Below are 12014 nucleotides of genomic sequence, written 5' to 3' on the forward strand. Positions count from 1 at the left end.
TTTTTTTTTTTTGTCTTTTTAGGGCCACATCCATGGCATACCAGAGGTTCCCAGGCTAGGGGTCTAATCAGAGCTGTAGCCCCTGGCCCAGGCCACAGCCATGGCAATGCCAGATCTGAGCCACGTCTGTGGTCTGCACCACAGCTCATGGCAAGACCGGATCCTTGACTCACTGAGCAAGGCCAGGGATTGAACCTGTCCTTATGGATGCTAGTCAGATTTGTTTCCACTGAGCCACGATGGGAACTCCTCAGTATCTTTCTTTAGGACACACACACAGTTCATGGGGGAGACAGACACCCATGATAGCACCTGACAAGATAATCAAATAAGTAAGTTTCAGAGGAGGGCTGGACAACCAAGGAGGGGTATTAGCCGGGTCTGGTCTCATGGAGAAGTCTTCCTCAGGTTAAGACTCAAAAGATTTTATAAGGGAATTCCCGTTGTGGCTCAGGGGTTGATGGATCCGACGAGGAACCATGAGGTTGTGGGTTCGATCCCTGGCCTTGCTCAGTGGGATCCGGCATTGCCATGAGCTGTGGTGTAGGTTGCAGACGAGGCTTGGATCCCGAGTTGCTGTGGCGCTGGTGTAGGCCGGCAGCTGTAGCTCCGATCTGACCCCTAGCCTAGGAACCTCCATATGCTGTGGGAGCGGCCCTAAAAATGGCAGAAAGACAAAAAAAAGATTTTATAAGACCTGGCTTACCTTCCCTCTCCTACCACAGCCATTTAATTGTGGTTTTATAATGGATTTTCTCTCTTTCACCCTTAGATTTGTTGAAGTCTGTAGGCTTCAAATTAAAAGCAAACTGGAGGTCACTGGTAGCTTAGTGGTTAAGGATCTGGCATTGTCACTGCTGTGGCTCAGGTTACTGTATGGCTCAGGTTTGAGCCCTGGCCTGGGAACTTCTGCATGCTGCGGGCACAGCCAAAAAAAAAAAAAAAAAAAAAAATTTAAAGTTAAATTTTTAGTATAACTTGACAGTTTGAATTTAGGCCAAATGTCATGTTTGAAAACTAAGAGTGTAATAGGCATTTAATAAGGAAGAATGTAATCTTAGCCCTTATAGAGAACAGTTAATGATTAAAGGGTCAGGGGGCCAAAGAACCCATCAAACCCTTAAAAATGGCATTATCAAATACTAGTTTTTTTTTTCTAGCCTGATTGTTCCAATTCTTTCCTAGATTCCATGATCCACTCAATATGCATGCAATAAATTCCATTAAAATAAATAAGTAAAAGTAAATTGAAGGAGCTCCCACTGTGGCTCAATGGGTTAAGAACCTGATATAGTCTCCGTGAGGATGTGGGTTCAATCCTTGGCCTCGCTTAGTGAATTAGGGATCTGGAATTGCCAAAAGCTGTGGTTCCGGTTGAAGATGCCGCTCGGATCCCACATTGCTGTGGCTGTGGCATGGTCCTGAAGCTGTGGTTCCAATTTGAACCCTAACCTGGGAACTTCCATATGCCACAGGTGTGTCAGTAAAAAGAAAAAAAAAAACAAATTGAAGTCAATCTAGTCATACCATACCACAATTTTTAAATTACCCACAGATAACAATAGTATATTCACAAAAGAATTACAGGTAATCCATATGTATATAAGACGTGATCAGTCTTATGAATAATGAAAGAAATGTTTCTCCTAAGAACAAGGGTATTTTCCTCCATAATCATAATGACTAAGATTAAATTTAGGAAATTTAATGTTGATTTAATACTATCATCTAAAATACATTCTGTGTTTAATTTTGCCAGTTGTCCCAGTAATATTTTTGTAACATTCTCCCTGCCTGTATAACACATTGCATTTAGCTGTCATGTCTCTTTAGCCTCCTTTTATCTGGAACAGCTTTTGTCTTTCATGACCCTGATATTCTTTGAGTATATTTCAGCTGTTTTGAAGGCTGTTCCTCAATTTGGTTTGTTTTCTCTTGACTAGATTCAAGTTACCACTTTTGGCAAGAATGAGTATTACATATTTTTTGAGGGTGAAAATCTGTTATCTCTCTTCATGTAGCACCATGGGCTTTGTAGCCTCATGAGATTTGGTTTGAAATCCTGCCTCTGCCATTTCTTGGCTATGTCATTCCTGGCCAGGTTACTTATTTCAGCCCAGCATTCAGCCTCAGGGTATAAATATTATTTATCTCTAAAGGCTATGATAAAATCAAGAGATTTAATGAATTTAAAGAACCTAAAACAATGATTAACCACTACAAGGTGCTACACCATTTTTATTTTAAATATCAAATGACTAGGGAGTTCCTGTCGTGGCCCAGCAGAAATGAATCCAACAAGGAACCATGAGGTTTCAGGTTCGATCCCTGGCCTCACTCAGCGGGTTAAGGATCCAGCGTTGCCGTGAGTTGTGGTGTAGGTGGAAGATGCGGCTTGGATCTGGCGTTGCTGTGGCTGTGGTGTAGGCCAGCAGCTGTGGCTCTAATCTGACCCCTAGCATGGGAACCTCCATATGGCGTGGGTGCAGCCCTAAAAAGCAAAAATAAATAAATAAGTATCAAATGACTATGAAATAGACTAATATTGCAAAAACTGAGGGGTTTTGAAGAATTGTTTGGGGCTATAGTAGTGTTTTGGGATAGTGTAGCCTCTATCCCTACTGTGCTTTGGAATGTATAATTTCTACATTTTGAAAGTTTGTTAAGAAACATAAATCATAGACACATTTTTGTCAATGCACTCTCTTAACATGGGAGACTAATCATGACACCACCAAACAATCCTTTCCTGGGAATTCCTGATATTTCTTACTAGACAGGTCCCTTCAACTCTTCCCAATGCACAATTTCAAGGTGATATGAATAAGGTCCTAGTAAAGATGTTGGCAGACTCCAGACAGGCAAGCCTGCTTAAATGGAGTGACCCTGTCATTTGAAAGAAATGGAGGTAACTGGGAAATTGTAATGCAGTACTTGAGTGTGTGATGCAACTTTGCTTTTCATTAATGATGCATGATTCCATGGTGGAATCTTTTAAAATAATAACAAGAAGTAAATAAACAGTTATAAAGAATAGAAAGATGTTTATAAGAAAAATATTGTTAAAAGAAAATTATTGTCTAAAATAATAACAAAAAGAAGTAAATAGTTATAATAAATAGAAAGATGTTTATAAGAAAATTAAACATTTTATTTTATTTTTAATTTATTGTGTGTGTTCTGTTTTTGCCATTTTATTTTATTTTTTATTTATTGTGTGTGTGTTCTGTTTTTGTGTTTTTCTGCACCCTTAGCACCCAGAAGTTCCCAGGCTAGGGAACAGAATTCTTGCCACAGTAGCAACACAAGCCACAGCAGTGACAATACTGGATCCTTAACCCACTAGGCCATCAGGGAACTCCTCACCAACCATTTTAATTGAAGATGGCTGTGCCCTGTGTGTCAGCAATTTCACTTCCTGGGGACATATAAGAAATCAGAATTAAGCCAAATATTTATCAATGAATAAATGGGAAACTAAATTGAGAGCTATCTAACAGATAAATACCATAAGCAAGTTTTGATAAAAAAAAACCCCACAAAAAACCCCACAGTATAAACGCATTCACACAAATTATAAAAACACATTACCACCACTTTATATATTTATTGGACCACAAAGAGCAAGAGAATTAAAAATATAAATGGGAAGAAGGCACAGCAACTTTAGAAGAGTGGTTCTCTCTGGGAAAGAGGCAGGGGAATAGAATTAGGGAGACGTTTGAAAGGGCCTAAGACTCTACCTGCAGTCTTTATTTATTTATTTATTTATTTATTTATTTATTTATTTATTTATTTATTTATTTTGCTTTTCAGGGCCACACCTGCGGCATATGGAGGCTCACAGCATAGGGGTCTAATTGGAGCTACAGCTGCCAGCCTACACCACAGCCACAGCATCGCCAGATCTGAGCCTCGTCTGCAACCTACACCACAGCTCAGGGCAATGCCATATCTTTAACCCACCAAGCAAGGCCAGGGATCAAACCTGCAACCCCATGGTTCCTAATCAGATTCGTTTCCACTGAGCCATAACAGGAACTCCCTTTATTTCTTTATTTTTTTAAAAAATGAAGTAAATATGTCAAATATTCAAAAGTCACTGAATCCAGGTGGTGTGAATAAATCTATTTTCTATATTGGTATCTTTAATGTTAAAAATGCTTCATAATTAAATATAAAACTAAGAGAAAAAAAACCACCATTCTATTTGAATATAAAACTGTTTGTTCTCTTTCCAATACCAGGGACCTGTCCATCTATTTCAGTCATCTGAGTTGCTGCTGTTATATGAGAAGCACTGTTTTTTTATATGCGTCTGGCTTTGCAGTGGGTTTATTTATGCCTGGATCATCTCTTCTCTCCCACTGGATACAAACCCATCAAAAGCATGAAGCAAAAACTCTTTTGCACACAGTGGACCTGCTCCTTCAGAGCAGGTCTTCTTTTTGTTCTCAGAACTAGCAGCATCTTGCCCACAGTTGGAGATCACAAATTTTTTGGATGAGTGAGCTCAAGCTGAATTTCCTGGAGCTCTACTACTGGAGGCTCATGCTGAGGGCTGCCCTCGTGGAGCCCACACACTAGGACAGGGATAGTTATGGGAACCTAACTGAACTGGACAAGAGGATGACCTAGAACAGCAGGTGCACAGTCCAAGTGATTCATTCTGACCAGAATGGTGGGGCAGGGCGGGGGTGGGGGGGTGGGGTGTGTGGATACTGTGATTAAATTTCCCATGTATTGGTGTCCTTCTTCGGGGTAAGAGATTGCTTGCCCTGGAGACTTGATTAAAGTATGAATCTCTTACCTGGAGGGAGTTACTATCAAGCCATCATCTTCCATCATCACATTGAAAGGCTGACTTTATCAGACTGGCTCCAAGACTTAGCTTGACCAAGATATGTCAGATGGTAGTGTCAAAAATTGGTGGAGTTCCCATTGTGGCTCAGCGGAAACAATCTGACTAGTATCCATGAGGATGCGGGTTCGATCCCTGGCCTCGCTCAGTGGGTCAGGGATCCGGCATTGCTGTGAGCTGTGGTGTAAGTTGCAGACGCGGCTCGGATCCTACATTTCTGTGGCTGTGGTGTAGACTGGCAGCTGTAGCTCCTGTTCGACCTCCTAGCCTGGTAACTTCCATATGCTGCACATGTGGCCCTAAAAACCAAATAAACAAACAAACAAAAATTGGCTTCTGAGACAAAGGAAAAGTCTGGCTGTTCAAATAGAAGCAAGGTTAGAGGGAAGGCTTTGGGAAATCCTGAATATAGACAGGCACTGTGAAAGCCCCTAAGTAGGAACCAAGAGGGAAAGGAATAAGGAAGGAGGTAGACAGTAACAAGAAGGTGGGGCAAGGTCACAGGATTAGGGTGCAGGGCAAGGAAGATAAGCATTAGCTGGTTCACCCATCAGAGCTTATGCAACCTGATCCTATGATCTTTGTACAAAGACCTTGATAGTCTATAGTACAGTAAATGCCCACATCCTGCTTGGGAAAGATGCTGGTGGTAATAATGACAACACTGTTCCAGGGAAGCCTCTTGGTTTCCTCATTACTCCCAGTGGTGGAGACAGCTCTCTCCGAGTTGGCCTTGGAACCTGTGTGCGCTGCCCCATGGCCATATAGGCTCGGATTGAATGCTCTACTGTGCTTCCCGTTGTTTGTAGTTCCCTCTGATGTGGTTAGCATTGGCTGTCTTGTTCACGTGTTGGGTAAGAATAGCTTTGCTCAGAATGAGCTAGCGAGAAATCCAAATGCTACTTGTACTTCATGGAACACCAAATGCACTCTGAATCCTTTCTTCTCTTTTCTCTTACTCTTCAAAACTTGGAGAACGGGGTCATCTTCTCAAGGAAATCTTTGCAGTGCTCCTTTGTGCTTCTGGGGTGGGTTAGAGGGGCTCCCCACAAACCCTCTTTGTATTGCTGTCCTCCCACTTACAACACTATGGAGTATTTCTCTGTCTGTCTGGTTTGCTGACAGCAGAGGTGTCTGCTCTTTTTTTCCCTCATCTATGCAGTACTTGGTTCCTGGAACAGTGCTCATGATATGAGTTCAATGGAACCAGCCCATAATGAACTGGAGACTCTGGTGCTCTATTTGCTAGATCCAGGCTCACTGATTTTCTTTTTTTCTAATTGTTTTGTTTCGCCATGTTGAATACATAAGCAATACCTGAAAGCATTGTTTTTGTAAAACATTCCGAAAAAAGTATACAGAGTATACAGGTCTACGCTAATTTCCCCCACTCCCTTCCCCAAAGGTGGCCATTGCTATCATCTGGGTTTGTAGTCTCTAGGTTCTCCTCACACTTACCAATACATACGTACATGAAGAAATCTTCCGTTTTGTTTGGTGATACTGCATTTGGCTTTGATCACATAACAATTGCTACAGAGTAATCCACAGATTGTGGGTAAGGGATTAGGCTCAGTTTAAATAAGAAAGGAAACTATTAAAGGATATTAGCCAGTTCACAGAATTTGTGGGAGGGCAGCAGGACAGAGCCTGAAGCCACACAATTAGGAAGGCCCAAATGCACTATACGTGTGAGTGACTGAAAGAGGGTTCTGCAGTGGAGACCCCATTGCCAACACGTCCCAGCCCAGTGTTGCTCGGGGCTGCACTCCCAGGGTTCCTCCAATGCCATGCTGAAGCAGCCAGATACCTCTACCCCACGCTTGCTAGAAAATCGCTTCACCCCCAGCAAGCTTCACCTCTGTCACCATCATGGTCACCTTTCCATCTTCAAGGGGACCGAGCAATAGAGCAATCTGAAGAGAAGATCAAATCTTGGGTTGCCAAAGTGAGCCATGAAAATGTAATGGTACATGTTGGCAATAACCAGCTAACCATTAAATAGAAAAACAGATATCATTCACCATAGCAACAAGAGCTGTGAAATATGTAGGAACACTCCACACAATTTAATGCGATCCTGGCTTTTGGTATCCAGGTCCCACACGGAGGCAGAGGGGATAGAGGCAGTGACTGCAGAGTTCGTCCTCCTTTGTTATTGTGCCAGGAAAGGTGGAAACGTAATCTGCCTCAGCACCTCTCACAGGCACTAAAATTTATGGACAGAATCATAATTAAAATGACAGGTGTGCTCTTGAATTAATTAAATGCTCACTTTGATGAAGGATATTCTGCAACATGGAGCTTATTTCACTATCTAACCACTCATGGCGAGTATCCCTTTACTCTCCTCCACCCCATTCACACACACACACACAAACACACACAAAGGAGGAGACAGAGAGAGACTGGAACGTGGCTCTTCCAGTGTGATAATATGAATAAAATTTCATATACACATATTTATTTATTTATTCTTTAGGGCCACACCTTTAGCATGTGGAAGTTTCAGGCTAAGAGTCTAATCAGAGCTGCAACCGTGGGCCTATGCCACAGGCACAGCAATGCCAGATCCAAGCTGCATCTGCAACCTACACAGCAGTTTGAGGCAACAGTGGATCCTTAACCCACTGAGCAAGGGTAGGGATCAAACCCACATCTTCATGGATACTAGTTGGGTTCTTAACCCCCTGAGCCACAATAGGAACTCCACAAATACTGCCTTTTGTATGTGGCACAGGGCTAGACATATGTACTATCTTACTTTAAACCTCAAAAATTCTCCTGTATAGATATTATTGTAATCTGCATTTTATAGGTAGGAAATGGTGATTTCTTTATTAAATTAAAATTCTAAACACCCATACTATCTCTCTCTGCAAACGTCTCCAAAAACAGTCTTTCTTTCTACTGTTGCCTAAAACTATACAATTAGAGATTGCTTTGTTTGACATGAAGATTTGTTGCCTCTTAAAATGCTAATCCTTTGGGAGTATACCTCCTCAGTGCAAGCCAGTTTATCAGGTCTTCTGGAAAATATGTTGAATAAAGACTGAAATGGAGTTCCCTTGTGGTGCAGCAGCTTAAGGATCCAGCATTGTCACTGCAGCAGCCCAGGCTGCTGCTGTGATTTGGGTTCAATCCCTGGCCTTGGAACTTCCACGTGTCCCAGGCATGGCCAAAAGAAAGGACAGAGACAATCAGAAGAATTTTGGAAAGTGGTGGATAAAGAAGTTGATTTTTCTCAGAGCTCCTTAATCAAATATCCAAGCCCAGTAGCAGAAACAAGGTGGGAGAATGAGAAGGGGGTGGAAAGCAGACTGGGCAGGGTAAAGATAGATGCTGAGGTGCTCAGGGCACAAGGACAGAGACACTTAGAGCGCTGCAGCGAAGCCTAGAAACACAGTGCACACACACAGCTAGCTGCACAGCCATCTCTGAGGCACAGGCCCAGCAGAGCAAGTTTGCAGATCAGGGGCCTCATTTTCTCAACTTGTTAGGGACCTCGGCTCTCACTTCCTTCTCGCAGAAAAGTATTTTCCTCTCCTCCCACTCCTATTGCCCTCCCATCACCTGTCCTGTAGTGAGCCTGAAAACAGGGTTGAGGTGGTAGGCCGAGTCCCACAGAGCAGTTTTATTTACTCAAGCCCTCGGCCACCTGCAGGCCTCTGATCTAATCAGGGAAACACAATTAAAACAAGTTCCTGCATGAATATCAGCGAGGAGCAGCCTCCCTTTGCTCAACACGTTTCTTACCAGGCCTGTTGGATGGGAGGAGGCCCTCTCTGCTGCAAGTTTCCCATGTTAAAGTTCTCCATTTCCTATTAAGATTACGCATTCAAATCCAAAGCTCCACCATCGTGTCTGAAAGAAGGAAATGCTGGTCACACACTTTTAAATGACAACACTATATCTGGGGTACAAATTAAAAAAAAAAATAAAACCTAGAACTTTCTCATAAAAGACACAATCACAGTATTCCTTTTTTATGTTAAAAGCATTAATGTGTTATATATAAATAGGTATAATGTGCCATACTATTAAAATCCTGTTCAAACATTTTTAATAATTCTTTTTTGTTTTTTGGCCTTACCCTCAGCATAAGGAAGTTCCCAGGCCAGGAGTGGAACTTGTGCCACAGCAGCGACCACAGCCATAGCAGTGATAATGCGGGATCCTTAACTGGCTGAGCCGCTGAACTCTTGTTTGGACATTTAAAAATTTTTTAATACATAGAGGCTCTCTGGGAAGCCCAGCACGTACTTTGGCTAACTTCACAACTCACTTTTAAATTAGGAAAGCGGAGTTCCCATCATAGCACAGTGGAAACGAATCTGACTAGGAACCATGTGGTTGTGAGTTCGATCCCTGGCCTTGCTCAGTGGGTTAAGGATCTGGTGTTGCCATGAGCTGTGGTATAGATCGCAGATACAGCTTGGATCTGGCGTTGCTGTGGCTGTGGCACAGGCCAGCAGCTGAGGCTCTGATTTGAGCCCTCGCCTGGGAACCTCCATATGTCATGGGTGCAGCACTAAAAAGTAAAAAAATAAAAAATAAAAAATAAAAAAAATTTAGGAAAGCAAGGAAATTATCCGTTTGCTTACTATTCCTATCACTGGGTTTTGTTTGGTTTTTTTAATAATGATTTTTTTTTCATTATAGCTGGTTTACAGTGTTCTGTCAATTTTCCACTATACAGCATGATGATCCAGTTACACTTACATGTATAGATTCTTTTTTCTCACATTATCATGATCCATCATAAGTGACTGGATATAGTTCCCAGTGCTACACAGCAGGATCTCATTGCTAATCCATTCCAAAGGCAATAGTCTGCATCTATTAACCCCAAGTTCCTAATCTATCCCACTCCCTCCCCCTCCCCCTTGGCAACCATGAGTCTATTCTCCAGGTCCATGATTTTCTTTTCTGTGGAAAAGTTCATTTGTGCTGTATATTAGATTACAGATATAAGTGATACCACATGGTATTTGTCTTTCTCTTTCTGATTTACTTCACTTAGTATGAGAGTCTCTAGTTCCATCCATGTTGCTGCAAATGGCATTATTTTGTTCTTTTTCATGGCTGAGTAGTATTCCATTGTGTATATATACACCATATCTTCCTAATCCAATCATCCATCAAAGGACATTTAGGTTGTTTCCATGTCTTGGCTATTGCTATCACTGAGTTTTGATCATCTCTTTTTTTTTGTTCAAGTTCTATAATTGTTTTCTTTTTTCTTTTTTGGCTATTTCTTGGGCCGCTCCTGCGGCATATGGAGGTTCCCAGGCTAGGGGTCTAATCAGAGCTGTAGCCACCAGCCTACGCCAGAGCCACAGCAATGCAAGATCTGTGCCACGTCTGCGACCTACACCACAGCTCACGGCAACACCAGATCCTTAACCCACTGAGCAAGGGCAGGGACCGAACCCGCAACCTCATGGTTCCTAGTCAGATTTGTTAACCACTGCGCCACGACGGGAACTCCCCCCCCCTTTTTTTTCAAATAATTGTTTTCTTATTTTTCTTTTACCAGACCATTCTTACATCCCGCCTAGTCTAGCTGGGTTCAGTTGTTGATTACAATATTTGTATTTAACTAAACTTTTTGTTACTCCTCAAATCTTTTGGGGGTGTGGAGTTTTTCAGGGGTCTTTGGGTTCTCACTCCATGGACAGTGTGGGGTTCTAGGTCTCTCTCCCCCCTCTCTTTTCCCACAGCCCTATGGGCATTCCTCCTCTCGAGTCTAGAGACTTAGTGTAGGTGAGAATGTGATTTAACTTTGATTTTACTGTTTGCTTTGCCGGTCGAATAATTTCACAATACTCGAAGCAGAAGTTCTGTTCAATATTTAGCAGCCATTTCACCACTCTTCTAGAAGAAGCAATCTGAATAAGTTAATTAGCAACAGCTGTTGCTAAACTGAGTGTCGGTACAAATATCCCCTCGGGAAGGCAGTTCAGGGGGCCCTAGAGGAAAAAAGATGGTGGGGTTGTGGGATGGGATTGACTGGGAAAGGAAGCTAGAATCCTAGGCTGTCTATGGAGTGAGAGCTTAGGGTGAGAGAGCATAAAGTTCTCTGCAGGACTTCAGAGATCAGAAAGATTTGAGGAGTATTAAAAAGCCAAATACCTATATTCTAAAAGTAGTACTGGGAACATAGCTGGACTAGGTGGGACAGATAAAAATGGCCTGGGTTAACCTTCAGTGGGAGAAGATAAATAACAAAATATTTATAGCTCTTGAAAGCAGAAGAGACATTAAAAGTTAAATAAGAGCAGTAAACAAAAAAATCATAAAGTGGACAGCGAAGTTAGCCAAAGTATATGGGGCTTCTCAGAGAGGCCTTTTGTGTAAAAAAATGAAGTGCCAAAATAGCATTTCAAAAAGTGCAGTGTATTGTAATTGTCTACATGTGATAAATGCAAACTTAAATAGGATGATTACCTACACAAAAGGAGAGTAAAGAGGAAACAAAGTAATCTTCAGGATACAGATGAAGTTACTTGTCCTACAAAGAACCAGAAAAATCTCAACTTGACTTTGTTGATTTGTGCCAACAAGGAGATGACACAGACTAGTGGTCTAGTGGTTAAGACTCAGAGCTTTCACCACTGCAGCAAAAAAAAAAAAAAAAAAAAAAGAGAAAGTAATATAAAATCTAGGGCTGAAGAGAGGATTAACAATACCAAAATGTAGCACTTTTGGTAAAAACAAAAAAAAAAGTTCACTAAAAAAATTTTTTTAAAAAAGGGTTAAGATAAGACAGAATTTTAAAACAGCCATAAGAAAAATACCTTTTTTTTTTTTTTTTTCTTTTCAAGGCCATACCCACAACACATGGCAGTTCCCAGGCTAGGGGTCAAATTGGGAGCTGGAGCTGCCGGCCTGTGCCACAGCCACAGCAACGTCAGATCCAAGCCACATCTGCCACCTATGCCACAGCTTGCAGCAACACTGGATCCTTAACCCACTGAGCTAATCCAGGGATCAAACCTACATCCTCATGGATGCTAGTTGGGTCCTTAACCCGCTGAGCTACAGCAGGCATCCCTCAAATACTTTAATAAACAATTGGGAACATACTTGAAAAAAATCTTGGAAAAATAGAAAGTCTCAGAATAGAAGATACAATGAAGAATAAAATGGA

General features: G+C 41.8%; 1 long non-coding RNA gene across 48 annotated transcripts in view; it reads right to left on the reverse strand.

The window, feature by feature from the left end:
* The window catches only part of LOC102168027 (uncharacterized), a 204251-nt gene that overhangs the window by 47346 nt on the left and 144891 nt on the right, over nt 1-12014 (reverse strand). For 43 of the 48 annotated variants that reach the window (XR_014803622.1, XR_014803620.1, XR_014803607.1 and 40 more), the window contains one exon: nt 8618-8725. The exons of 3 other annotated variants lie outside the window; for them this stretch is intronic. This is a non-coding gene — a long non-coding RNA (uncharacterized LOC102168027). Of the gene's footprint in view, nt 1-3192; nt 3867-5121; nt 6179-6639; nt 6778-8617; nt 8726-12014 lie in introns of those variants that run through there. 2 more of the 48 variants (XR_014803615.1, XR_014803617.1) reach the window with 2 other exon arrangements.

Source organism: Sus scrofa, chromosome 5 (assembly GCF_054392235.1).
Source record: "Sus scrofa isolate SSC_HxYL_T2T_F1_AM1 chromosome 5, Sscrofa_HxYL_maternal_Yorkshire_Landrace_v2.0, whole genome shotgun sequence".
Lineage (NCBI taxonomy): Eukaryota > Metazoa > Chordata > Mammalia > Artiodactyla > Suidae > Sus > Sus scrofa.